This window comes from Schistocerca nitens, chromosome 10, assembly GCF_023898315.1.
Source record: "Schistocerca nitens isolate TAMUIC-IGC-003100 chromosome 10, iqSchNite1.1, whole genome shotgun sequence".
Lineage (NCBI taxonomy): Eukaryota > Metazoa > Arthropoda > Insecta > Orthoptera > Acrididae > Schistocerca > Schistocerca nitens.
Window position 1 is genome coordinate 124,263,246 of NC_064623.1, and position 27,401 is coordinate 124,290,646.

Consider the following 27,401-nt stretch of genomic DNA (forward strand, 5'->3'; position numbering starts at 1 on the left):
TTGAAAATACAGCTGTAGTTGCAAATTTCTTTAATTTCACACGACCGGTTTCGGGCTGTTATAAGCCTATCTTCAGATGCGGTACTGGAAATAGCAAAAGACGGAAGATAATTTTCACACGCCGCAACACACATAAAAACAAAAAAATTCTAAAGAGTTTTAAAAACGTTTAAAAAACATTTCGGAACTGCCGGTCGGGCTAGGTGCTATGAAACCTGTGTCAATACGAAAGTGGCACCAGGCACCAAATAGACCAGTAATTTCAACCTCTGTCATCTACATCTACATCTACATCTATACTCCGCGAGCCACCTTACGGTGTGTGGCGGAGGGTACTTATTGTACCACTATCTGATCCCCCCTTCCCTGTTCCATTCACGAATTGTGCATGGGAAGAACGACTGCTTGTAAGTCTCCGTATTTGCTCTAATTTCTCGGATCTTTTCGTTGTGATCATTACGCGAGATATATGTGGGCGGTAGTAATATGTTGCCCATCTCTTCCCGGAATGTGCTCTCTCGTAATTTCGATAATAAACCTCTCCGTATTGCGTAACGCCTTTCTTGAAGTGTCCGCCACTGGAGCTTGTTCGGCATCTCCGTAACGCTCTCGCGCTGACTAAATGTCCCCATGACGAATCGCGCTGCTTTTCGCTGGATCATGTCTATCTCTTCTATTAATCCAACCTGGTAAGGGTCCCATACTGATGAGCAATACTCAAGAATCGGACGAACAAGCGTTTTGTAATAATGCTCATAATGCTCAGTTGCGGATGTTCTTCCAACAGGATTGTTTGTAGCTAATTATTACATTTTTTTCTGCATTCATTTATTAAATAATGGTGTGGTTTAGTAAAGATTCTTCTTTTGTCAAGGAACTGAGTAAAGTCTGTTGTTTTGTAAACTCTTTGGAATACTGTGAGTACTACAGAATGTGAATAGTAATGGGCATGCCTCTGATGGAGACAGACGTATTTATATGATAGACGCCAACAATGTAATTTGGAATATTAAGTATAAATTATAAAAACGGTATGATAATGAAAAATGTGACAAAGAATAAAATTCAACAATAATACAGGCAAATCTTCATCAGTTATTTAGTCATCATGAACCTGATGACGCTGATGAGGTCCCATACTACGTGGAGCGTAGGGGACGATACGGGAGACCCGCACCGCCGACTAGGCGAGGTCCAAGCCGAGGTGGTTTGTCGTTGCTGTGGTGTCACCGCCAGACACCACACTTGCTAGGTGGTAGCCTTTAAATCGGCCGCGGTCCGTTAGTATACGTCGGACCCGCGTGTCGCCACTATCAGTGACTGCAGACCGAGCGCCGCCACACGGCAGGCCTAGAGAGACTTCCTAGCACTCGCCCCAGTTGTACAGCCGACTTTGCTAGTGATGGTTCACTGACAAATTACGCTCTCATTTGCCGAGACGATAGTTAGCATAGCCTTCAGCTACGTCATTTGCTACGACCTAGCAAGGCGCCATTACCAGTTACTATTGATGCTGTAAAACATGTACCGTCAAGAGCGATGTTCACCAATTGTGGATTAGAGTTAAGTATTCCAGTAGCTACGTACGTTCTTTGCTACTATAAAGTCCTTGTTCTGTTCCAGACCTCACGCCAGCCTGCGTGAGCTTAAACGCGTGCCTTTCGGCTTCCTCATAGTGGCTTGGCTGTCTTGCCAAGCCACAACAGTTTTTGTCTCTTTCGTTAGTTTGTGGGGCGGAGGGGGGGGGGGAGGAGGGTCATCTAGCAAAAGGGAAAAGGTTTGAAATTTGTGTAAAGTTCGTTGGGATAAGTGTGGGTATTTGTGCGCTGTGTGATGCGCTACCTCAAGACAAATGACTTACACAGTTTCTAACCATAATACCACATACTGCGTTGAACCTTTAACGTAAGGTTATACCTGTCGATAAATAGAGTATGACAGCATTTTAATTCTTTTTTTCTAAATCCGATCAATAACTAATTAATATCGAAAATCGTTCTTCTGTTGCTTCTGGGAGCCCTTGTATAGGCAACCTGCAACTGGAATCGGGAAACGGCCAATTTTTTTGACGCATGCAAGAAATGTTTAATGTTTATAGCTACCGAATTATTATACCGAATTCATTTCTTTAATATAACTATATGCTTTTTCCCGTGGCATGGGAAAAGGTTTTCGAAGATGCCTTCAGCGTCACAAAGTGTGTGGAACTTGGTTACATAGTAACAAGATAACGACGCAGCAAATCAGTCTGCCTTCGTCTCCCCCTCTGCGCCAAATATGAGAATAAATACAATCACGCACGGCTCATGTGTTATTTTGCTTCCAACGTAGCAGAATTTCTTCATGCTGTCTACCTCGTGATTCCTAACTTTGATGCTAAGTTTATCACTAATCTCACTCTACCTACTCCTCATTACTTATCCTTTTTCAATTTACTCTCAATCCATAATGTATGTTCATTACGCTGTTAACGCCATTCAGCCAGTCTTGAAATTCCTCGCTTTCACTAAGGATAGCAGTGTCGTCAACTGATCTGCAAATACGTCAGCTGTGAAACGCTCAAACGCTCAAAAAACTGCATACGGTTTGTTACCCTGTAGCGTCTTAGCGGACCTGTACCTACGAGGGTCCTGACGAGACTCTAGTGTAGGAGAATATTGCTCTCCCACTTCGCCTTGTGTCCAATAAGCGAGCTGGGCCTCCCAAGTTGGGCAATATCGCACGTGGAGGTCGCTGGATACTAAACAAGGCGAAATTGCTTCGCAAACACGGCATCTGATTTTACTTGTCAGGCACCTAGAGAATTCTGCATCGCCTGACAATTATACTGTGTGTACTGGGCTACTTATCGCTGTATACTGAAATTCAAACCACGTACAGACAATGCTCAAACAAATCGAAACGCAATGTACTTTTTTCACACAAATCAGTATTTACAGAGGTTCATCCCTGTATCCAAGACTGGAGAAGATAAAAGCAACATGCATATTTCTGTATGTACGAGAGTAATCCCAAAAGTAATATCTCTTTTTTTTATAAGTACATAGACCTGTTTATTTCTACAACGGTTTACATCAGTTTACAGATTCAACATTTAGCTATTTTTCAACATAATCACCAAATCTGTCGATGTATTTTTGTAGACGCTGTGGCAGTTTTTGTATGCACATGTCATACCAGCTCGCCGCCATGCTGGTCAGAAAGTTATGAACCTCTTCTTTCACCTCGTCGTCGGAGCTGAATCTCTGGGACCACAATTAACGCTGACAGGTACTTTGAGACTCTTAAAAAACTCAAACGGGCAATTCAGAAACGGAGAAGAGGAATGTTGAGCAAGGGCGTACACATTCTCCATGACAACGCTCGCCCACACATCGCTCGGCAAACCGTTGCTCTCCTGCAACAGTTTCAGTGGAACTTAATCCCCCACCCACACTATAGTCCTGACTTGGATCCCAGTGACTATCACCTGTTCCCTAGGTTAACAGAACATTTGGCCGGAAAGCGATTCAGCTCCGACGACGAGGTGAAAGAAGAGGTTCAGAACTATCTGAACAGCATGGCGGTGACCTTGTATGACATGGGCATACAAAAACTGCCACAATGTCTACAAAAATGCATCGACAGAAATTGTGATTATATCGAAAAATAACTAAATGTTCAAGCTGTAAACTGACGTAAACCATTGTAGAAATAAACAGGTCTATATACTTATAAAAAAAATAGAAAACTTTACTTTTGAGATTAACGTCGTTTTATGTATACGTTGATGTTGATTCCATGATGGTGTTACGGAGTTTCAGGAATGATGGACAAATGTAAACATTCCTTGGAACACATTTCTGGTCATATCTCCATATCCTGCTAGCGATCCTTTCCTGCAGGTGGTCTCCATTTAGCAAAGTCACCCTTTATATTCAGGTTTTTGCCGATTGCACCCAGTGAGAAAAATGCTAAAATATTCTTGGATACTGTAATACAAATCACGAGAATCTGTAAGGTACCCGCTCCTAATTTCGTCCCCTAGGAATTTTCGGTTTCCACAGTAGGTAACAAATATTTAGATGCGTGATCTCTGGCCATTGTATTGTTTAGAGAGTCTATTGTGTGGGCATGTGTAGCTTGTGTGTACGAAAGAGTTCATTTTTTATGGTGAGATGAGTTAGTGTGGCAATCGAATCAACAGCATGCAATTCCTAGTGTGAGTACTGATTTGTGTTCAAATACTGGGCTGTATTTCAGTCGTTTGTTGTACTTTCTGATGTATAATCGCTTTGGTCAAGCGTTTGGCCTGTATATAATCAGCGGATGTTCGCAGAGAGACGTGGCGCAGTGGTTAGTACAATGAACTCGGATTCGGGAGGATGACGGTTCGAACCCGCCTCCGGCCATCTGAATTGGGCTTTCCGTGATTTCCCTACATCGCTTCGGCAAACGCCGGGATGGTTTCTTTGAAAGCTCACGGCCGATTTCCTTCGCCATCATTCCCTGATCCGAGCTTGTGCTCCTTCTCTAATGACCCTGTTGTCGACGGGACGTTAAACAATAATCTCCTCCTCCTCTTCCTATTTTCGTCCCAGGGACGAAATTTGCAACTGTTATTAAACTCAGATGTTGTTTGCTATTTATAAAAATGACTTTACTTTCTTGATATGGGAGAACGTAAGGAGACAGGAGTGGATTCGTTGCACGAAATTCTTGGTTCCTTATGATGAAATATGATTTTTATCTACACAAGTATGCAAATTCGTATGGTGCACATCTCTGGAAGGGTGAATAAACTTGAAAAGATTTGCGGTGGGGCGGGGTGGGTTGTCTCCGTTCTCTCTGTCACTTATTGAAAGTCCACCTTCCTCGATATTCCTTCCTTGCGACGTCCTTCACTATGTTGTAGCAGATACGTGCTAAGCAGTGTAAAGCAGCGTTGATGAAACCACTACCTAATACCTACCACTCAGAAACCGCGTAACTCGAGTTGAAAATCAGCTCCTGAAAGATCATTTTTTTAAAAATCGAGCGTTTGGAGGATGCAGTCTACTTGCAAAAGGATTTAAAATTAAACTGAATCTACTTTTTATTCATATGGAAACACATGAAATGGCTATCGAGTCCGTATTTACTATGGTAATGCTCTATCATTCGAAGTTCACTGTCAGTACAACATAGTTTCACTCGAAAAGCAGCCACAATTTTAGCCAGTCCGACCCGACTATTTTTCACGTCCTACCAGGTACCGACCCACAACTATTCGCGAGTTAAACATTCGGTCGTTTTAGTAAGAAGTTCTCGCCAAAGTATTCCGTACAGAGCACGAAATAGGCCATGCGGAATTTTTACTACGACCAGAAAGTTCACACGCTCCTAACTCTCAAACTATTTAATTTAGAAACACCAAACTTTCCTTAAAATGTTCGAAACTCCAGTCGCTTCAGTCACGAGGTATTCGAACCGCAATTAACTCACTATTTCTTCATTTTTCAGAGTATTTTTACGGAGCCATGTAACATGGTGTTACCCGTAGGCCGGTTGGCAAGCGACTATCTCGAACTATTCTACTCACTTCCCACTCCACTATATTCGCGCGGGAACAGTTTAATTCTGATTGGCTGTTGATCGAAACGAACAATCAGAATGTTCCTTGTCATTAAAACTTCACACCGTGCGAGGTGGCGCAGTGGTTAGCACACTGGACTCGCATTCGGGAGGACGACGGTTCAATCCCGCGTCCGGACACCCTTATTTTGGTTTTCCGTGATTTCCCTAAATCAATCCAGGCGAAGGCCGGGATGGTTCCTTTGAAAGGGCACGGCCGACATCCTTCCCCGTCCTTCCCTAATACGATGGGACCGATGACCTCCCTGTTTGGTCTCTTCCTCCAAACAATCCAATCCAATCATTAAAACTTCAATTTCTAATATATTGTTTAAGTAAAGTAAGCGAAGTACGAAGTATTCTCCAAATTGTTAAATAAACTTGTTCCGCCTTTAACTTTCACTATGGCTGCTTTTATGCAAAAGCAAGCTCACACCGACTACGTCATCTGAATCATGGTTGCACCATAACTTTCCCACTGTCTATTTGTACAAGGTTTTATGAAAATGACATATTAAATTTTAACGTATGTCCCACACACACTCTCTCAATCATTCTTACTCACTCACTCAACGAAATATAATCATATAGTAATTTTGACCGATTTTGTGTTATGTAATGCACAGTGACTATACTTTTGAAAAGAAAATTCTAATTAATTGATTTTATACACAGATAAATTTGTAGTGGTTTCAAATGATGATGAAAGTCAATCTGTATTCATTCCTGACTTGATTTCAAAAAACAAGCGTCGGTTTTAGGACTTTTAGGTAATATTATCAATCTTCGGCACTATAATAAACAAAAATCTGAAATTTTGACAGCATCATTCCATTAATAACAAAACGCAGTGTACCAAATTGGAACAAAATCTGACAATAACTAATATGAAATATTTAGATTCGTAGAGGGTATGAATCTTCGTATTGACTGACTGTTACGCTCTGCAGTTCTCATCACAGGCAGCGTCAGCTGCGCTGTCAGAAAAGCGAAAAAAGAAAACATATCCTGCAGCCCCCGTACCAAACGTCTGCGTGCCTTTCTTCAACGAATGTCATCTCGTAACGACGTGCTACGTTACAGATTCATTCATGACATTCAAGTGATTCATAGTACTAAAACTGCCTGGCATTGTTACTTGTATGAATTATACTTTAGAGAATCTTTATCCGGGACAAAGTTACGAAAAATTTTTTCTGTATTTCCGTTTTTGCAGTGTTTACCTTTGTGTCAAATACTGGTTTTAGTAACTTGGCTATAAGTGGAGCCTACATTCAGGAATATATATAACAATTTGTAGCCTTTTCCGTAACCTTTAAAGACTTACACAGGTCCTAATGTACTAAATGAAGAATTTGGGCCCCTCTACTTCACAAACAAATTTCTGCTAATGTATGTACACATGGCCTTAATTACGCTTATAAGGCAGTGGTAACATAAGTAAAGTGGCAAGGTGGACGCTCGTTGAGCAACACGTTTATAACAGCCCCTCGCGGGTAGAGCTAGGAGTTGCTGCATCCAGTTGTAGCTGTGTAATTCTGTCCGGCATTATTGTCGGTCTCTCTCTAAACGCTCGTTCCGCTCCACGGGGCGCCTCATTAAAAAGCTGGTGGGCTTCGCCGACTGCTCGATAAAGCCACGGCAGATTTCAAAGCGTCTGCTGGAGAACGAACGCCGTGAACAAGAGGAAGTCGGATAAATATTACAATTTCGGAAACAGTCACCCACAGGGTACTTCTGGTCTGAATATCTCTCGAATCCCATTTAGTCAAAAGTCTCAACTATAAGCAGTAAAGAATATTCCCCCCTGCAGCATTCCGTGAGCCGCCAATTTCCTCCCTTGCTAAAACGTGAAGTTTTGTTCTCGATATTTTTTTCCTCTTACTCATTCTTCTTCGTCTTCTTCTTCTTCTTCTTCTTCTGCATATCGCGCAGTAGGCTCAAAGAAACTTTAATCTTCAAATATTGCTGGTCATCTCTTCTTAGGATGTTTTACAACGCTACCTGCCTACAAAAACCTAATACTAATTGGACGAATTTTGTCTGCCATCCGTACATACTCTAATGAGGTGTAATCGTATAAACACTACTGGCCATTAAAATTGCTGCACCACGAAGATGACGTGCTACACACGCGAAATTTAACCGACAGGAAGAAGATGCTGTGATATGCAAATGATTAGCTTTTCAGAGCATTCACACAAGGTTGGCGCCGGTGGCGACACCTACAACATGCTGACATGAGGAAAGTTTCCAACCGATTTCTCATACACAAACAGCAGTTGACCGGCATTGCCTGGTGAAACGTTGTTGTGATGCCTCGTGTAAGGAGGAGAAATGCGTACCATCACGTTTCCGACTTTGATAAAGGTCGGATTGTAGCCTATCGCGATTGCGGTTTATCGTATCGCGACATTCCTGCTCGCGTTGGTCGAGATCCAATGAGTGCTACCAGAATATGGAATCGGTGGGTTCAGGTGGGTAATACGGAAGGCCGTGCTAGATCCCAACTGCCTCGTATCACTAGCAGTCGAGATGACAGGCATCTAATCCGCATGGCTGTAACGGATCGTACAGCCACGTCTCGATCCCTGAGTCAACAGATGGGGACGTTTGCAAGACAAAGCCATCTGCACGAACAGTTCGACGACGTTTGCAGCAGCATGGACTATCAGCTCGAAGACCACGGCTGCGGTTACCCTTGACGCTGCATCACAGACAGGAGCGCCTGCGATGGTGTACTCAACGTCGAACCTCAGTGCACGAACGACAAAACGTCATTTTTTCGGATGAATCCAGGTTCTGTTGACAGCATCATGATGGTCGCATCCGCGTTTGCCGACATCGTAGTGAACGCACATTCGAAGCGTGTATTCGTCATCGCCATACTGGCGTACCACCCAGCGTGATGATATGGGGTGCCATTGGTTACACGTCTCGGTCACCTCTTGTTCACATTGACGGCACTTTGAACAGTGGACTTTACATTTCAGATTTGTTACAACCCGTGGCTCTACCCTACATTCGATCCCTGTGCCGGCCGGAGTGGCCGAGCGGTTCTAGGCACTACAGTCTGGAGCCGCGAACCGCTACGGTCGCAGGTTCGAATCCTGCCTCGGGCATTGATGTGTGTGGTGTCAGGTTAGTTAGGTTTAAGTAGTTCTAAGTTCTAGGGGACTGATGACCTCAGAAGTTAAGTCCCATAGTGCTCAGAGCCATTTTTATTGATCCCTGTGAAACCCTACATTTCTGCAGAACCCCATGTTGCAGGTCCTGTAGGGGCCTTTCTGGATACAGAAAATGTTCGACTGCTGCCCTGGCCAGCACATTCTCCAGATCTCTCACCAATTGAAAAGTCTGGTCAATGGTGGCCGAGCAACTGGCTCGTCACAATGCGCCAGTCACTACTCCTGATGAACTGTGGTATCGTGTTGAAGCTGCATGGGCAGCTGTACCTGTACACGCCATCCAAGCTCTGCTTGACTCAATGCCCAGGCGTATAAAGGCTGTTGTTACGGCCAGATGTGGTTGTTTTGGGTACTGATTTCTCAGGATCTATGCTCCCAAATTGCGTGAAAATGTAATCACATGCCAGTTCCAGTATAATATATTTCTCCAATGAATACCCGTTTATCATCTGCATTTCTTCTTGGTGTAGCAATTTTAATCGCCAGTAGCGTAATTATTTTATACTGAACCGCCACTACGTGCTCCTAATGTTCCACTGTTACGTTGCCAATGTGACCTGCTCTTAAGTCAACCAATTTCTCGAAAAATGACGTTGCTTTGCGTTGTAACGGTGACCGGAATAGTCGCGGGGTTGAAGTGACGGAAACACGGCGGGACCCGCGGAGCTGCCCGCGAGCCACAACACAACGGGAGAGGATGGACACGACCAACGAAGGACCTTACGACAACAACAAGAACGGAACAACAGAGACAAGATAAACCAAACAAGACAACCACGTCCAGTCGTAAACAAAACACGAAAGTAAATACGCTGTCTAATGCGAGGCGATACGTCCTGAGATGTACGCAAGGTTAGACTGGCTGGCTGAGCTTTTTATTTTCTTTTCCTTTATTGTTATTTTCAAACCCATACGAACAAGCAGGTTGTCAGCAGCATGTTACGCCGCTCTTCGTCCATAGAGTAGATAAATAAACAACAGGAAGAATACACAGATGTGACAGAACGGTGGGTAATAAAACAGTAGACACATAAAGACAAACACGGAGCCGTTCACACTCGACGATAATCCACACTACAAACTGTTGTCACGACGCACTAACACTGAAGATGGCGATGGCACAGGTGAACGATGGAGTGCGAGGGTGAACACTGAACATTAAACACGACGGCACACACGAGACACTGATGGCGATGATCTCCAGTGCGCGAATGTCCACTAAGCGTGTGCGAGTCCGGGGACCTGCCAAGAGGGGAAGAAGGGTGAGGTGGGGGAGAGGGGAGATCAAAGATGCCAATGGCTGAGGAGATGGGGGGAGGAGGGGAGGGACAGGGGAGGGGAAGCCCGGGGGAGGAGTGGGGAGAAATGGAGGAGGGAGGGAAGAGGGAGAGAAGGGTGGGAGGGTGCCCAAAGGAGAAAAACAGGAACAGGGAGGGAGAATCAAAGTTGGTAGGAGGGGTAGATGGAGGGCAGGAGGGCATCATCAGGGTGGGGGAGCTGGCGGAAGCCACCTTGGGAGAGGGTAAGGAGAGTGGAGAGATGGAGACCGGGTGGGACGTGGGAATACAGGCGTGGCAGCGGACGGGGGCGGGAGAGAATGGGCGAGACAAGCGGGTGAGGAGGATCGAGTTTGCGGAAGGTGTACAGGATCTGTATCCTTTCAAGGAAAAGGCGGAGGTGGGGCAATGGAATGAGATCGTACAAAATCCGCGTGGGGGAGGGCAGACGGATGCGATAGGCGAGGCGGGCTGAGCGACAGGCAGGCGCCTAAGTATGCTATCGGGGGCGCCGCTATTGGCCGCTGGGACCACGTGTTCCACTGTGGCGCCCCCACACTAAAAGCGGGCCAGGAGGCGCGCGCCGCCACAGCTTACGGCGCGATGGTGCAGAGGCCTCTAGGGGTCTTCGACGTCCAACACGTCTGGCGGGGATTCAAATTCCGCGGCGCGCGGTACCAGACTTTGCTATTTTGCTGTATGTTATGCACTGAAAAGCCAAAGAAGCAGGAGCACCTGCCTAATATCGTGTAGGGCCCCCGCGAGAACGCATAAGTGCCGCAACACGACGTGGCACGAACTAGACTAATGTCGGGAGTAGTGCTGGAGGGAACTGACATCATGAATCCTTCAGGGATGTCCATAAATCCGTAAGAGTACGAGTGGATGGAGATCTCTTCTGAACAGCACGTTGCAAGACATCCCAGATATGCTCAACAATGTTCGTGTCTGGGGAGTTTGGTGGCGAACGGAATTGTTTAAACTCAGAAGAATGTTCCTGGAGCCAACCTGTAGCAATTCTGGACGTGTGGGGTATCGCATTGTCTTGCTGGAATTTCCCAAATCCTTAGGAATGCACAGTGGACATGAACGGATACAGGTGATTAGACCTGTCAGAGTCGTATCTAGACATTTCGGAGGTCCCATATCACTCCAAGTGCCCACGCCCCACACCATTACGGAGCCTTGACCAGCTTGAACTTTTCTCTGCTGACATGTAGGATCCATGGGGTCATAACGTTGTCTACATATCCGTACACGTCCATCCTCTCGATAAATTTTGAAACAAGACTCATCCGACCAGGCAACATGTCTCCAGTCATCGACAGCCCAGCCCAATGTCGTTGTTGACGGGTCCAGGAGAGGCGTAAAGCTTTGTGTCGCGTAGTTATCAAGAGTAAACGACTGGGCCCTCGGCTCCGAAAGCCCATATCGATGATGTTTCGATGAATGGTTCGCACGCTGACACTTGATGGCCCAGCACTGAAATCCGCAGCAATTTGCGGATGGGTTGCACTTTTTCCAGCCGCAGCGATGTCGCAGGTTTGATGTTTTACCGGATTCCTGCGTGACCGCTACGGTCGCAGGTGAAAGTAGAGGTTCATAACTTTCTGAACAACATGGCGGCGAGCTGGTAGGACATTGGCATACAAAAACTGCCACAGCGTCTACGAAAACGCATCGACAGAAATTGTGATTATGTCGAAAAATGGCTAAATGTTCAAGCTGTAAACTGATGTAAACCATTGTAGAAATAAAAAGGTCTGTGTACTTATACAAAAATAGGAGACCTTACTTTTGGTATTACTCTCGTATGTATGTATGTGTGTGTGTGCTAGTGTGTGTGTGTGTGTGTCTGTCTGTCTGTCTGTCTGTCTTCTGTTAATGATTTTCTCACTGGTGCAGCAGCTATGTGGCATCCACCACGACACGCGCCTTAGATATTTACGGCCATATAGGGGATTCACAAACAGCGAGTGCGGCCGGCGAGAGCAAGGAGTCCGTGACCTAATCCCCCGGCTGGCTTTTAGCAGAAGGCGGCACGGTCCGGCTGTGGGTGTGGGCGGCCGGAGTGGTTTCGCCGCCGCGGCAATCTTTGGCGACTTTGCAGCCAATCTGATCAGGGCGCGGCAGGGTGTGGGGGTGCGAGGCCTCTAGCAGCAGAGGCCTGTGTGTTGGGGTGGGGGTTGGCGGCGGAGGCGCCTTTGATGTCCGCCGCCGCTGGGGTCCGAGTCAGCCAGCCGGCGACTGCAGCCGTTAATAATAGCGCAGCCGGCCGAGGTGGCGGCTGCAGCGGCGATTAGAGCTGCAGCTAGCTGGCCGTAGCTGGCTGGGTGCCGCCGCGGGAACCACACACAGGCAACAGGTCACCGAGGTCCTCACCTCACGTCGATATCACAAATACCACTCCCGCCAACTCTCTAGGTTTAGAAGGGAGCCTCCCGATGTTTCAGTTTTTCCTTGCCTCACAATTATTTGGTTACTTCTCCCCATTTTTAGCTAACTATTGTCAAAACTAAGACATTTGTTTTGAAAAGCCACCAGATCAGTTTATTATTATTATTATTATTATTATTTTCCATTATTCCCATTTAAAGAGAGCGTTTGAACTTGAATTCCTTTATGATGATTGTTTATGTTTTTTCTGGGCCCAAATTTTCTTCATGTGGTCACTGTGTCGTTTCTTTCGCTCCGCTGTTCACTTACATCCTGGTCTCTTCTGTGTTGTGGTGTAAAATTTGTTTTTTGATGATGATCCTCAATTCAGTTCTATTTTCTGCATCGTTTACTGTTATGTGTGTTTGTCTGAGGTCCTCTTCAACTTCTTTTATCCATTTTGTTTTTCCCCTGCGCGAGTTGACGACTTTAAGAACTCGCTTTGAAATTCTGTTTTCATTCATCCTGTGGATATGTCCGTAGAACTGCAGTCTTCTTTTCCTTATTGTATCCGTAATCTTGTCTGTATATCTATATAATTCTGATGTTGGTATCTTCTTCCAGATTCCTTGCTCTTGTATCCGTCCAAAAATTTTCCTGAGAATTTTCCTTTCTTGTTTCTCTATTTCTTTGATTTTAGTTTCCCCACGTATTTGTGTTTTTTCAGATGCATACAGTGCCTCCGGAACTACGACAGTGTTGTAGTGCCTCAATTTTGCGTTAATGGATATGGACTTTTTGTTATAATAGTTCCACGTGAGCCGGCCGCTGGTGGCCGAGCGGTTCTGGCGCTACAGTCTGGAACCGCGCGGCCGCTACGGTCGCAGGTTCGAATCCTGCCTCGGGCATGGATGTTTGTGTTGTCCTTAGGTTAGTTAGGTTTAAGTAGTTCTAAGTTCTAGGGGACTTATGACCTCCGCAGTTGAGTCCCATAGTGCTCAGAACCATTTGAACCATTTAGTTCCACGTGAGTTTATATGCTTTCTGTAGTTTTTTTTTTTCTTTCCTCATTGGCCTTTATGTTAATCCCTGATCGCTGGAAGATTTCTCCCAGGTACTTAAAATGTGGTACTTGTGCGATTTTCCCATGGGTTGTCACAATAGGCAATATGTCTTGTGGCACTCTTTCTATGTACTGGGTTTTCTCATATGAGATTTGCAGGCCAGTTCTTTGTGCAATTTCGTGTAACTTCTCTATGACGTTAGTGGCTTCTTTTCTATTATTTGTGATGATTGCAAGGTCATCTACGAAAGCTAAACACTTCACATTGAATCTATTATCTTTTCTAATGCCAATTTGCATTCCTTTGACTTCTTTTTCCCATGTCCTGATAATAATGATATTAAAGAGTAATGGTGAAAATCCGTCACCCTGTCGCACTCCAGTTTGGATTTCAAATGATTCCGAGATATTCCACATAAATTTAACCTTGGAGACTGTGTCAGTTAATGTTCGCCGAATTATTACTCTTGTCTTTCTGTCAATGGTGAATTCTTCCAGCGTCTTGCAGAGCGCTACTCTGTCTATTGAGTCGTAGGCCTTTTTAAAATCTATTATTTTTATTTATTATTTATTTATTTATTATTATTATTATTATTACTACTACTATATTTTTCCAAGGGTCGGAAGTCCATCGCTCAATCATTTTTAATCAATGCAGGCGAGGTTTATGGAAAGCAGGGATTCACGTGCAACCTGTATAATTTTACCCCTTCCCCGCAAATTTTGTTTAATGTATATTCTTATTGCTCAGTGTTGCGCTCTGTTTGGACTTGTGTTTGTGTGTTGTCATTGTGCTTCAGTGTAGTCACTTATTACTTAACGTCCATATAATCGGAATAAATTTTTAGAGCGGATAGTTATGAGTGTTATTTTGCTGCCTGAATCCCTCAAAAGTTTCATTTTTTTGTGAGGTGTTACTTTGCGTGTGTCTTATTCGTCATATTCGTAGCATTTTGATTCGGTCTCTAGTTTTTCATTATGGCAAAAAGATATAATTCTGTTCTCTCCTTCTTCATCTGTTACAAAAAATTTTGTATTTTTCGGCAAACACAGCCTCTAGATGCTTAATAAAAGTAAACACGGTCCATAGTAGGCTTCCTACGGACCATGTTTACGTTTTGTAAACAGAAGAATTCTGATGATTGTTCCAGTGTTACTAGATATATAAGTATGAGTAAATGCTAATAGGCTACATAACTAACTGTCCGAACAGGCCTCAGGATGCCCAACACTACCGTCAGACCACCGTGTCATCCTCAGTAGATGGCGTTACTGGATGCGGACATGAGGTGGTCAGCACACCGTTCTCCCGGCCGTTGTCAGTTTTCGTGACCGAAGCCGCTACTTCTCAGTTAAGTAGCTCCTCATTGGGCCTTACAAGGTCTGTAAGCAGGCCGCTTGCCAAAAGCGCACGGCAGACTAGGACGGTCAGCCATCCGAGAGCTAGCCAAGCCCGACAGTTCTTAATTTCTGTGATCTGGTGGCAACCGGTGTTACCACTGTGGCAAGCCTTTGTCAATAGGCTACATAGCTTGACTTAAATGTTATGAGAACTTTACAGACTTTAACCCCATATTTTCCCTGAAAATATGTAATACAAGCTAATATTGAACGTACTGACATATAATGTGTGAAATATTACAATGATAAAGTAGACCTACCCCTGAAACTTCGAAAAGAAGTGATTTTGGCAGAATTTCAGAATAAGGCGACAAGCCTTCCTTTAAAATTTTCGTACGTATATCACATAACAACATGTTAAACACTGTTCTACAGCAATCATATTGATTTATTTAAAACCAAAAATCATCTGAACCTAGTACCGATTATCTGGACTCTGCTACAGGTACCGTTACGGAATGAACATTTTGAATATTTTTAGTGTTTCTATATTTTATTTTTTAGTCTTTTACAGCTTCGCGGCGTCATAGGAAAAGACCCACATCGGTTGTCTCGGTATTATACTAAAAACCATCCACGGCTTTTGATCATTCAGATCTCTTCATTTATATATGTATGAAGTCTTCACGGGTTGACAATCGAGTAGCGTCGTCGTCTCGTAGTAACGTTTCGGTGGAATGCGTCTCCATCAGCTTCAGGCGAAGATAAAGGAGTCGCATTCCATCGAAACGTTGCTACGAGACGACGACGCTACTTGGCTGACAACCCGTGATGTCTTCATATATGAAATTTGACGAGAAAGCCTGCACTCTTAATTTTTGTTTTTTGAAAGTTGGCGGGTATGAAATCTGCTCTAGGAGGATGCGACTCTCAAGCGGCAAACTAACAAAGAACTCGTATTAGTCAAATTATTCTGGTGTGAGAGAATCAGCCGTCTAGGTATACCTAGATGCCCAACGACCCCAAAAGCTATAGGCCAATCTCCCTCCTATGCCACCTGTATAAGGTATTGGAAAGGTTGATCCTGCAAAGAATTACAGATATGATAGAACCATTACTGATCCCTCAACAGGCAGGATTCAGACAAGGGAAGAGCTGCACAGCACAGGTGTAGAATTAGACACAGCATATAGAGGACGGCTTCCAAAGGCGGCAGATAACAGGAGCGGTGTTTATAGACCTTTCAGCCGCCTACGACACTGCCAACCACAGACTCTTGTTGCTGAAGCTATACAACCTCACCAAGGACTACAAACTAACCTGTCTAATTAGAAATCTTCTGCAGAACCGAAGATATTTTGTGGAATATCAAGGACAAAGAAGCAGATGGAGGCAGCAGAAAAATGGGTTGCCACAGGGCAGTGTACTGGCACCCACCCTCTTCAATATATGCACTAATGACCAGCCGTTACCAGAAGGAACACAAAGCTTCATATATGCAGATGACCGAGCAATCACAGCACAAGATCACAGCTTTGAGAGGGTGGAGCGGAAGCTAACTGATGCTCTGAAAGAATTAACTGCCTATTACAGGGACAATCAATTGAAACGAAATCCTTCTAAGACCCAGACCTGTGCTTTCCACCTTAGAAACAGACATGCTAGTAGAACCTTGCAGATAGATTGGGAAGGAATCTCTTTAGAACACTGCAAGACTCCAAAATACCTCGGAGCCACTCTGGACCGTGCACTTACATATAAGGAACACTGCTTAAAAACAAAGCAAAAAGTGGCTGTCAGGAACAATGTGGTTAGGAAGCTAACTGGAACAACATGGGAAGCACAGCCAGACACAGTGCGCACATCCGCATTAGCCAAAAAATGGTTCAAATGGCTCTGAGCACTATGGGACACAACTGCTGAGGCCATTAGTCCCCTAGAACTTAGAACTAGTTAAACCTAACTAACCTAAGGACATCACAAACATCCATGCCCGAGGCAGGATTCGAACCTGTGACCGTAGCGGTCATGCGGTTCCAGACTGCAGCGCCTTTAACCGCACGGCCACTTCCGCCGGCTCCGCATTAGACCTCTGCTACTCTGCAGCTGAGTACGCTTGCCCAGTATGGTGCAGATCTACACATACAAAGAAAGTTGATGTTGCTCTGAATGAGAAATGTCGTATCACTACGGGTTGTTTAAGAGTCACACCTGTGGAAAAACTGTACTGCTTATCCGGCATAGCCCCCCCCCCCCCCCCCCCCCGGACATCCGAAGAGATACAGCAGCACGGAGTGAAATGAAGAAGGCATTAACATCCGAAGCCCACCCACTACATGGTCACCAACCGGCACAGCAAAGACTTGTGTCTAGAAAGAGCTTCCTTCACAGTACAGAACCACTCGCTGACACTCCACATCAGCACCAGGAGAAGAGATGGCAGGTCAGATGCCAGCATCTGGAGGAGTGGCTGATCCCGCAAGAAGTTCTTGCCCCAGGCCACACAGAGAAATGGTCCACATGGAAATCACTCAACCGCCTGCGTTCTTCTGTCACAAGATCCAAGAGTAATCTGGAGAGGTGGGGCTTCCAGGTGGACTCTCTCCAGTGTGACTGCGGAGCTGCTGTGCAGACATCAACACATCTACTACAATGCACATTGCCTCCAACTGTGTGCACCATGGAGGACCTCGTAAACGCTACACAAGGTGCACTGGACGTTGCAAATTTTTGGACATCCACTGTATAGATTAAAATTACCTTATGTTTGACAACACAATCTGTGTCTAATCATTTATTTCATTCTTGACTAGTTTAATTTACAAACCATAATGTATGTATGTACAGGGTGTTTCAAAAATGACCGGTATATTTGAAACGGCAATAAAAACTAAACGAGCAGCGATAGAAATACACCGTTTGTTGCAATATGCTTGGGACAACAGTACATTTTCAGGCGGACAGACTTTCGAAATTACAGTAGTTACAATTTTCAACAACAGATGGCGCTGCAAGTGATGTGAAAGATATAGAAGACAACGCAGTCTGTGGGTGCGCCATTCTGTACGTCGTCTTTCTGCTGTAAGCGTGTGCTGTTCACAACCTGCAAGTGTGCTGTCGACAACATGGTTTATTCCTTAGAACAGAGGATTTTTCTGGTGTTGGAATTCCACCGCCTAGAACACAGTGTTGTTGCAACAAGACGAAGTTTTCAACTGAGGTTTAATGTAACCAAAGGACCGAAAAGCGATACAATAAAGGATCTGTTTGAAAAATTTCAACGGACTGGGAACGTGACGGATGAACGTGCTGGAAAGGTAGGGCGACCGCGTACGGCAACCACAGAGGGCAACGCGCAGCTAGTGCAGCAGGTGATCCAACAGCGGCCTCGGGTTTCCGTTCGCCGTGTTGCAGCTGCGGTCCAAATGACGCCAACGTCCACGTATCGTCTCATGCGCCAGAGTTTACACCTCTATCCATACAAAATTCAAACGCGGCAACCCCTCAGCGCCGCTACCATTGCTGCACGAGAGACATTCGCTAACGATATAGTGCACAGGATTGATGACGGCGATATGCATGTGGGCAGCATTTGGTTTACTGACGAAGCTTATTTTTACCTGGACGGCTTCGTCAATAAACAGAACTGGCGCATATGGGGAACCGAAAAGCCCCATGTTGCAGTCCCATCGTCCCTGCATCCTCAAAAAGTACCGGTCTGGGCCGCCATGTCTTCCAAAGGAATCATTGGCCCATTTTTCAGATCCGAAACGATTACTGCATCACGCTATCTGGACATTCTTCGTGAATTTGTGGCGGTACAAACTGCCTTAGACGACACTGCGAACACCTCGTGGTTTATGTAAGATGGTGCCCGGCCACATCGCACGGCCGACGTCTTTAATTTCCTGAATGAATATTTCGATGATCGTGTGATTGCTTTGGGCTATCCGAAACATACAGGAGGCGGCGTGGATTGGCCTCCCTATTCGCCAGACATGAACCCCTGTCACTTCTTTCTGTGGGGACGCTTGAAAGACCAGGTGTACTGCCAGAATCCAGAAACAATTGAACAGCTGAAGCAGTACATCTCATCTGCATGTGAAGCCATTCCGCCAGACACGTTGTGAAAGGTTTCGGGTAAATTCATTCAGAGACTACGCCATATTATTGCTACGCATGGTGGATATGTGGAAAATATCGTACTATAGAGTTTCCCAGACCGCAGCGCCATCTGTTGTTGAAAATTGTAACTACTGTAATTTCGAAAGTTTGTCTGCCTGAAAATGTACTGTTGTCCCAAGCATATTGCAACAAACGGTGTATTTCTATCGCTGCTCGTTTAGTTTTTATTGCCGTTTCAAATATACCGGTCATTTTTGAAACACCCTGTATGTAGTAATGTATCTAATATTTTTTTTTTTTAGTTTGCTTCTGACAAGATAAATAAAATAAATATAAATAGTCAAATTATTATAATTAATCAAATACAATACTTAACTTTGGCAATTACTCAGATGTGTCGCAAGTAAAGGGCGACATACGAAATAATCAGTCTCTGCATGACTGCTGATCTCTGACTGCCAAAAAGTCTGACCTGAACTTCTACGGAAATGGTTAACTTGACGCTGCTATCCAAGTGGCTAATCTTGAAGCTGCTATGGAAATGAGGCGTCACCAGTAGGTCGCGGCGATTACATCCTCTCCACACACCTGCGTGGAGGGGATATAAGAGTGCAGTTGCGTTGTCGTCCTGGAGGGACGTCCGATCAGCGTCCGATTGGCTGACTTCTTCTCACAGCCTTCTCTTCCCTGTCGTTCGCGACCGGCGTGCCGGTGCTTGACTTTACGCCGTAACACTTTCCTCCACATCTTCGCGAGTAGCTAGCTTCCAGGATGAGAACGAATTGGTCCCACAGTGCTGCACTCACCCGACCCTGGTCTGAACAACTTCAGCCATCTCGTTGCACTTGTACTCGCGCTTTTGACCTCACTTAAGGGGCTCCGGAACGCCCTATACTTGCAATGTTAAAATAACGCTTATAAATTACATCTTTCCTCACAAAGTATTTGAGGTAGGAAGTTGAACTTTTTACAGATTATTTATTGGAATATGGGCTACTACTTAACACAGGGATTTTACAAAATTTTAGTTCAGTTATTAAAGATGATTTTTTTTCAATTGTAATGAAAATTCAGTATTTTTGAATATATAAATAAAAAATTGCAAAAAAATTACAGTTTTTTGGAAACAGGCTGTGTTAAATTATGCAGAAGGTACTGTGTAACATTTACTGAAAGTTTGAAAAAAATATGTTTGGAAGATCCTTAGAAAACATGTAATTAGTATGAGAAAATAAAAGTTTTGGGAATCGAACGACAAAGATTGGATTAACTTTTTAGTGCATTCCAGGTCCATAGGATGGATTATCTTCATCCTCTGCAAACTCCTCCTCCAGCTTCCTCTTGTTCCTCCTCCTGTTTACTCTTGCTTGTATTTCTAGACTCTTTACAGCCCTGTCTGCATCCCGAAGGCGTTCCTTGTCTAAAGCAATCATCGCTCGTACCATGTTAGAACCTATCTTCATCCCCATATTTCTAAATACCTTTGGCTTTCCAACATTTCTCCTTTTCTTAAAAGCCTTCAGAGGATTTCTAATAACTTTACTTTTACTCATTATTGTACTTCAACAAAACAGAGACTCAAGAAACAGAATTAATTACGAATATTTTCGAAATAACGACAGAGTAAATAAACATGAAACAATCGACAATCACACCAGCGATATATATTGAACCATCACAGGTTAGCCAAAACACATACTTTATCTCACATCACAAAAATGTACCTGATGAACACGGACGTTAATAATAACACCATTTGTCAGAAGTTTAACAGCGCCACAGTGGGTCACGCCCATGTAGAACACATTTCAAAAAAAATTTAAAAATAGTTGTAGTCTTCGGAATTGAATAAATTATATATCTATTAAAAGGTAATAGTCTGCAGATTCAGAAAACGCAAAAAAGTAAAAATTGAACTTTTCATGATTTTGAGCCTTTCCGGAGCCCCTAAACGTGTCCGCCACCATTTCGAACAGCGGCCGAAACGTACGAATCTGAATGCCCGCAGATGAATTACAGTTCGGGAGTGGAGTCGTATAGACACTATTTCTTCTGCTCGTACTGTTGGCTGGTGTCCAACTGGGTGCAGTCGATTTCGTAACACGACGTTTCGACAAGGTACCTTGCCGTCATCTTCAGGTAATACCTGCAGAACGAGCGTATTTTCTACATCGCGCCTTCTTTTATGCTCTTATCGTGTCCCTCCACTTTCTCCACCGCCGGTCGCAGACCGCGATGGGTGTAGTAGTTGTGGAGGGAGGAAGGGAGCAACGGTGCCGTAGTACGCTGGACGCAAATGCTGGCCCCTCTGTACCCCTATGGCCTGCATGGGGCGCGAAAGTCGCAGTCGGCCGACCCTGTGATTTTCGTTGGCTAGTGCTGGGTCCCAAGCTTTGCTGAGACTGGAACATGTGTCCCTGTCGCTCAACCCGTCGGCCACTCGTATTTCAAAAGCCTTCTTCAGGACACAGTCCGAAAACGACGAAGTCTGTCTTAGCTCTTCCGTTTCCTCGCTTTTCATGGAGTCCAGGCATGCAGTGTTCTGCAATCGAAGATGTCGTTGGTTCCTTAAGTTCGGCGTGTCTTCTGCGTTCCCTGCATCTTTCTTCGATTGTGTTGAACCCTGCCTAGTCATCGAATATGGGGTGTCTAGGAAACCTGCTTTCTCGGATCGCTAGACAACAGTTCAAGCAAATCGTATTAAGGGGGCTAGGACGTCACTGGGCCGACTTGGAGCAGGAGAGGCACCACATGACATTTTAATTTCCACTGTCTAAACTTTTAAAAATATATTCATAAAACTTTGTCAGCATGACCAGGAAGGATTCAGAATTCACACTAATAGCAGCGAGAGTTCAAAATCATAGCAAAATAAATTGTTTTTATATGTGAAATTTCATCATTTTTTCACTTACTATCGGTTGCATTTGTTGCTGCAGCTACACTTTTCTTCATAATTAAGAGAGATTCTTTGATGAATTTGCACAGCTTACAGTCATTACTTACAGGTGCATTTAACTCTATGATTTATTTAATTGATGAAAAAATGAATAAGCTGTTACATTTTAAACTTAATGTTTAGAAAAAACTCAAATTGTTTAGTTAATTAAAAAATTTTCTTTTTAAAATTCTGTCTTGATCACACTACATATGCTACAATAACATAGGTGACCGGTTTCGGTCATATCATATGACCATCATCAGACCTGTAATTTAATTTAGAAAGTAATAGAAACCTTACTAGATTGACAATAAAACATGACAAAATGCTTATAAGGATAAAATACAATAAGACTTGTTATACCCATGGCATCCTTCGAAGAGGGTAGGTGGAGCACTCTTCTCAGCTGCTGTGCCCGTCATTTGCTGTCACCAGTTGACATCATAGCAGCTGAGAAGTGTGCTCCACCTACCATCTTCGAAGGATGGCATGGGTATAACAAGTCTTATTGTATTTTATCCTTATAAGCATTTTGTCATGTTTTATTGACAATCTAGTAAGGTTTCTATTACTTTCTAAATTAAATTACAGGTCTAATGATGGTCATATGATATGACCGAACCGGTCACCTATGTTCTTGTAGCATATGTAGTGTGATCAAGACAGAATTTTAAAAAGAAAATTTTAAAAAAAATTTTTTATCACTGTTCCAAAAATGTTTATTAAAATTGTTTATAGTTAATTATCTCAATTTTTACCACAGTTTTTAATAGATCTGGAAAAGTCTAGCTGGTCTGTACGAGTTGCCTACCCGATGTACGAAAGGCCACTTTCCCTAGACATCATGTAAACCTGAGCGTTGCGTAGCATCAGGTCACCTCTGACGGAATCCAAAAGTGCTGGGCTGTTCGGTGAAAGGCAAGAAACCACTTTGTGTCTGGTGAAAATGGTTCAAATGGCTCTGAGCACTATGGGACTTAACTTCGGAGGTCATCAGTCCCCTAGAACTACTTAATCCTAACTAACCTAAGGAAATCACACACATCCATGCCCGAGGCAGGATTCGAACCTGCGACCGTAGCGGTCGCGCGGTTCCAGACTGTAGCGCCTAGAACCGCTCGGCCATCCCGGCCGGCTGTGTCTCGTGAAGATCCCAACTATTTTTGACGACAGGTCTCCCGCATACGCGAGGGAAGTCATGGATTTCATTCTCTCTGCGTCATTTTTCTCGTTCCTTATGCCCACCTGGGGCTTCGTTAGTACCTGTTGTGAATAATACCCATTTGCCTCGAAAGTTCCCTTTAAGCGTAAAAGCTCATCCTTCAGACCTCCTCGGCAGTGCAACGTGCTCTGTGAACCAAATGTCTGAGGATGCGCCACACCTGAAGAAACAGGTGGATTGTCTTTTCCACCATTATCAATGCTAGAGGCGGTGTTACACAGAATTACCGTGATTTCTCATGGAGGTACACTTGCAGATAAACATTGCAGTACGAACCTGCATTATCGCCTACAGCATCGCTTCATCGCGCCGTATGTTAGAGCAGAAGCCCACATAAACCGTAGCTCATATTTACGGCGATACAAACTTGTGATGGCTGGTCGCACGTCTTGTTTATATTTGTGCATTTACCCAATTTAGAATCTCACTTTGATGTCCGTGTATTTAGCTACATAGTCAAACAGAAACTTCGGGAACGCGCTCCCGGAGTTATATATCCGGGGATATCAGAAGCTGTCTGTAAATTTATATATTATATGTCAACAGTCAGGGCACAAAAGCAAACATTCGACAAATTTAATTGATGCATTATGTTTGCGCAATCTACAAAATAGAACGAAATCATAATTGTCCACGGCTCTAAGTAATGTAGCGTTTAAAACAAGAGCAAAACAACATTGATGAAAGCGTTCATTAAGATCGCACATAAACAGAAACGAACAATGGGAAACAGCAGAGAAAAGTGGAACTTCCATCGTGCGATATGAAAAAGAACGCCACCAGTAGCTCCATTTATACGGATTACGACGTATTTCTGAATTTTCCTTTTAAAACCGCTGAGATATGCACGTGAAGTCGAGTACACAAGACAGGCCAAACAGCGCAGTAACTTGTTTTAATGAAAAAGGATCCTTAAATGAACAAAACAACCTGAACCACTCTTTATTAACTGTTGTTACCAGATCTGGTCGAATTACGCGGTCCTCAAACTAATCTAGAATAAAGATAAATAAAAACATTAGTTACTCATCATCAAAGCTGTTTATAATAATATATCAAAGAGGTAAATAATTGGTATGATGATATCCGTTAGTAAATCGTGACATAGACTAGCAATAGAACAGATCACAGACTTCTTCAGCGACAAAAGTGGTTTACTCTTTTAGTTTTTCTGTGCTGAATCCTATTATAGCAAAAAGGTATTTAAACCCGAATTTTTTGAAATTAACACTCTATATGTAAAGAAATGCGTTGCAGAGATGATTATCATTTGTATTTGATCTGCTGTTTCGAATAATCGTAACATCAAGCTGAAAATATTTCGGTGGCAATATTTGTACTGGTTGGTACGCCTCAAATGAAAATGACACTGGTTTGGCTCTTTGGTTTTAACACGAACTCCTCGCGAATCCGAAAAGAAATCAGTTATTACCTCTACAAATTAGGTTTGAACTAATAAAACACTTTGTGAAAGAGTTACCCAAAGATATAGAATCTTTCAAGTACAAGGTCACTACTAATTAATGACCAACTTATATTTGGTATCACTTTATTTGTATCAATATTTCAGTTACGGAGCTGGACCAGCTGGCTGGCCAGTGCTGTCCAAGTCAAATGCGCCGGGAAAGCTGTTGTGTCTGGTATTATCGTCAATAGATATGTGCGTGACGCACAGCATAAAACGTATCCCTGTTACCGTACTTGACTCTGCTCCAGAAATATTGGCTTTCACTACATACACAATGAGATTTCAGCAAACGTAGAAGAATACACGGCGTAATGTTTACCTCAGGTTTATTCTTGTGGTTAGCACAGCATGGTATAATGTTCCATCACTAAGAAAGATACTGGTGTATCGCCAGACGTCAGCTCTCGCAACACGGCAAAGACGAGTGATGTAGGTATTAACATCAGTGTCCAAAAATATACATGGCTCTACAGTGCGATGGAGTTCAATTCCATTCATAATTTGCCGCCGAATTCGATCACAGTACAATCACAATATACCATAGAGCCCTTGAACAAAAAGCTGCGCCGGGGATTTGGAGAAACCACAGATCACACTGTTCTGTATCGAAAGTCAGCAACAGAACTACAGTTAAAGTTCACCGATGACCATCTTTTGAAGTATCTTACAACATATTTTGGTCTTAAACATAATGAGGAGTCTCGAACAGAATGACTTCCACTTTCTTAATCAGTATACTGTAGTCTACGTTCAGTCGATGCAGATCTATAATAATGTTAAGTTATACATGTACGAGGTGCGGCTAGAAAAAAACCGGACTGATGCTGGGAAAAACATTTATTTACAATTATTTACAATTTCATGTTATCTCCTTCAATGTACTCTCCTCCTCGGTCTCTACACCTCTCCATACGAATTTTCCACTGTTCATAACAATGCTGCAGATCATTTTCGGTAAGTCCATACATTACTTCCGTCGCTTTTTCTTTTACTGCTTCAACAGTCTCAACTCTAGTTCCTTTCAAAGCTGACTTGACTTTAGGGAAAAGAAAAAAGTCACAGGGGGCCAAATCAGGTGAGTAGGGTGGATGATCTAAGATGGGAATGTTGTGTTTTGCCAAAAACGTCTTCACTGACAACGCACTGTGAGCTGGGGCATTGTCTTGGTGAAGGATCCATGACTTTTTTCTCCACAAATCGTTCCGTTTTCTCCGTACTCGCTCACGTAGGGTAGCCAGGACGCTAATGCAGTAATTCTGATTCACTGTTTGTCCCTCTGGTACCCAATCAATGTGCACAATCCCTTTGATGTCAAAAAAAAAAAAAAAAAAAAAAAACCAATCATCATTGCCTTGAATTTCGATTTTGACATTCGTGCTTTTTTTTGTCGTGGAGAACCAGGAGTTTTTCAATGCATCGATTGGCGTTTAGTTTCGGGATCGTAAGTAAAAAACCACGATTCATCGCAAGTAATAACATTTTGTAAGAAGGTGGGATCACTTTCAATGTTTTCCAGGATGTCAGAACAAATCATTCTTCGGCGTTCCTTCTGTTCAATTGTGAGACACTTTGGAACCATTTTTGAACACACTTTGTTCATGTTGAAACTTTCATGAAGAATCTGCCTAACACTTTCCTTGTCAACTCCTGTTAACTCAGACACTGCTCTGATTGTTAAACGGCGATCTTGTCGAACAAGTTTACCGATTTTTTCAATGTTTGCATCAGTTTTTGCTGACAATGGTCTGCCAGTGCGAGTGTCATCACTGGTGTCTTCGCGGCCATCTTTAAATCGTTTAAACCACTCAAACACTTGTGTTCGCGATAAACAATCATCGCCGTACACTTGTTGTAACATTACAAACGTTTCACTTGCAGATTTTCCTAGTTTGAAACAAAATTTGATGTTAACACGCTGTTCTTTCTGTACACTCAACATTTTCCGACGCACAGACAAAACGTCAACTACTTAAAACAGACGCCACGGGCAGACTGAGTGCAGGAGGCAGATGAAACTCGAGCAGTAGGCGGAGCGAGAGTCACGTGACAGGCCACGCGACTTTCAGCCTTATTGCATTCGTTTTATTGTTTCACCAGTACTAGTCCTTTTTTTTTCTAGCCACACCTCTTATTCTAATTAACTGTGTTTATTTCCATATCAAAAGTCAGTTAACAATTGCGGCACAATGACATTCAGACACTCTCGCTAAAAATTAACACCAGAGACACAATAATGGCAACATTCACAACTTACTAATAATCAGTTAATAAAGGCAAGGTGTGGAAACACAAATGTGACGAATCTAACAGGAGGGTCGAGGTAAAAAGTGAGTACTTAGGAGGAGTACTTGGCAGGAACCCTTTGAGATTCGACTGTAAGTAGCGGCGCGCGGAGCGCAGTAACAGTTGCCGTTGCACTCTCTCATAGGTAGGATGTAAGGGGTTTGGCTTCTTTGGGGGAGAAGACAACACAGACAAGTCACCGGTCTCATCTGAGCAGGGAAGGACGGGCGAGAAAGTCGGCCGTACCCTTTCAAAGGAACCATCCGGGCATTTGCCCGATTTAGGGAAATCACGGAAGACCTAAATCAGGATGGCCGGACGCGGGATTGAACCGCCGTACTCTCGAATTCGATTCCAGTGTGCTAGCCACTCCGCCACCTCCCTCGGTTAACCATTTGAGCTTGAGGTCGCTAAAGGCCAATGATGCTTTACGGCATTCGACACCCCACATATTGTGTACCAAGCAACCACAACATTTTTGGTAAACATTTTTCGAATACAGCGATCAATAGATTATTATATTTT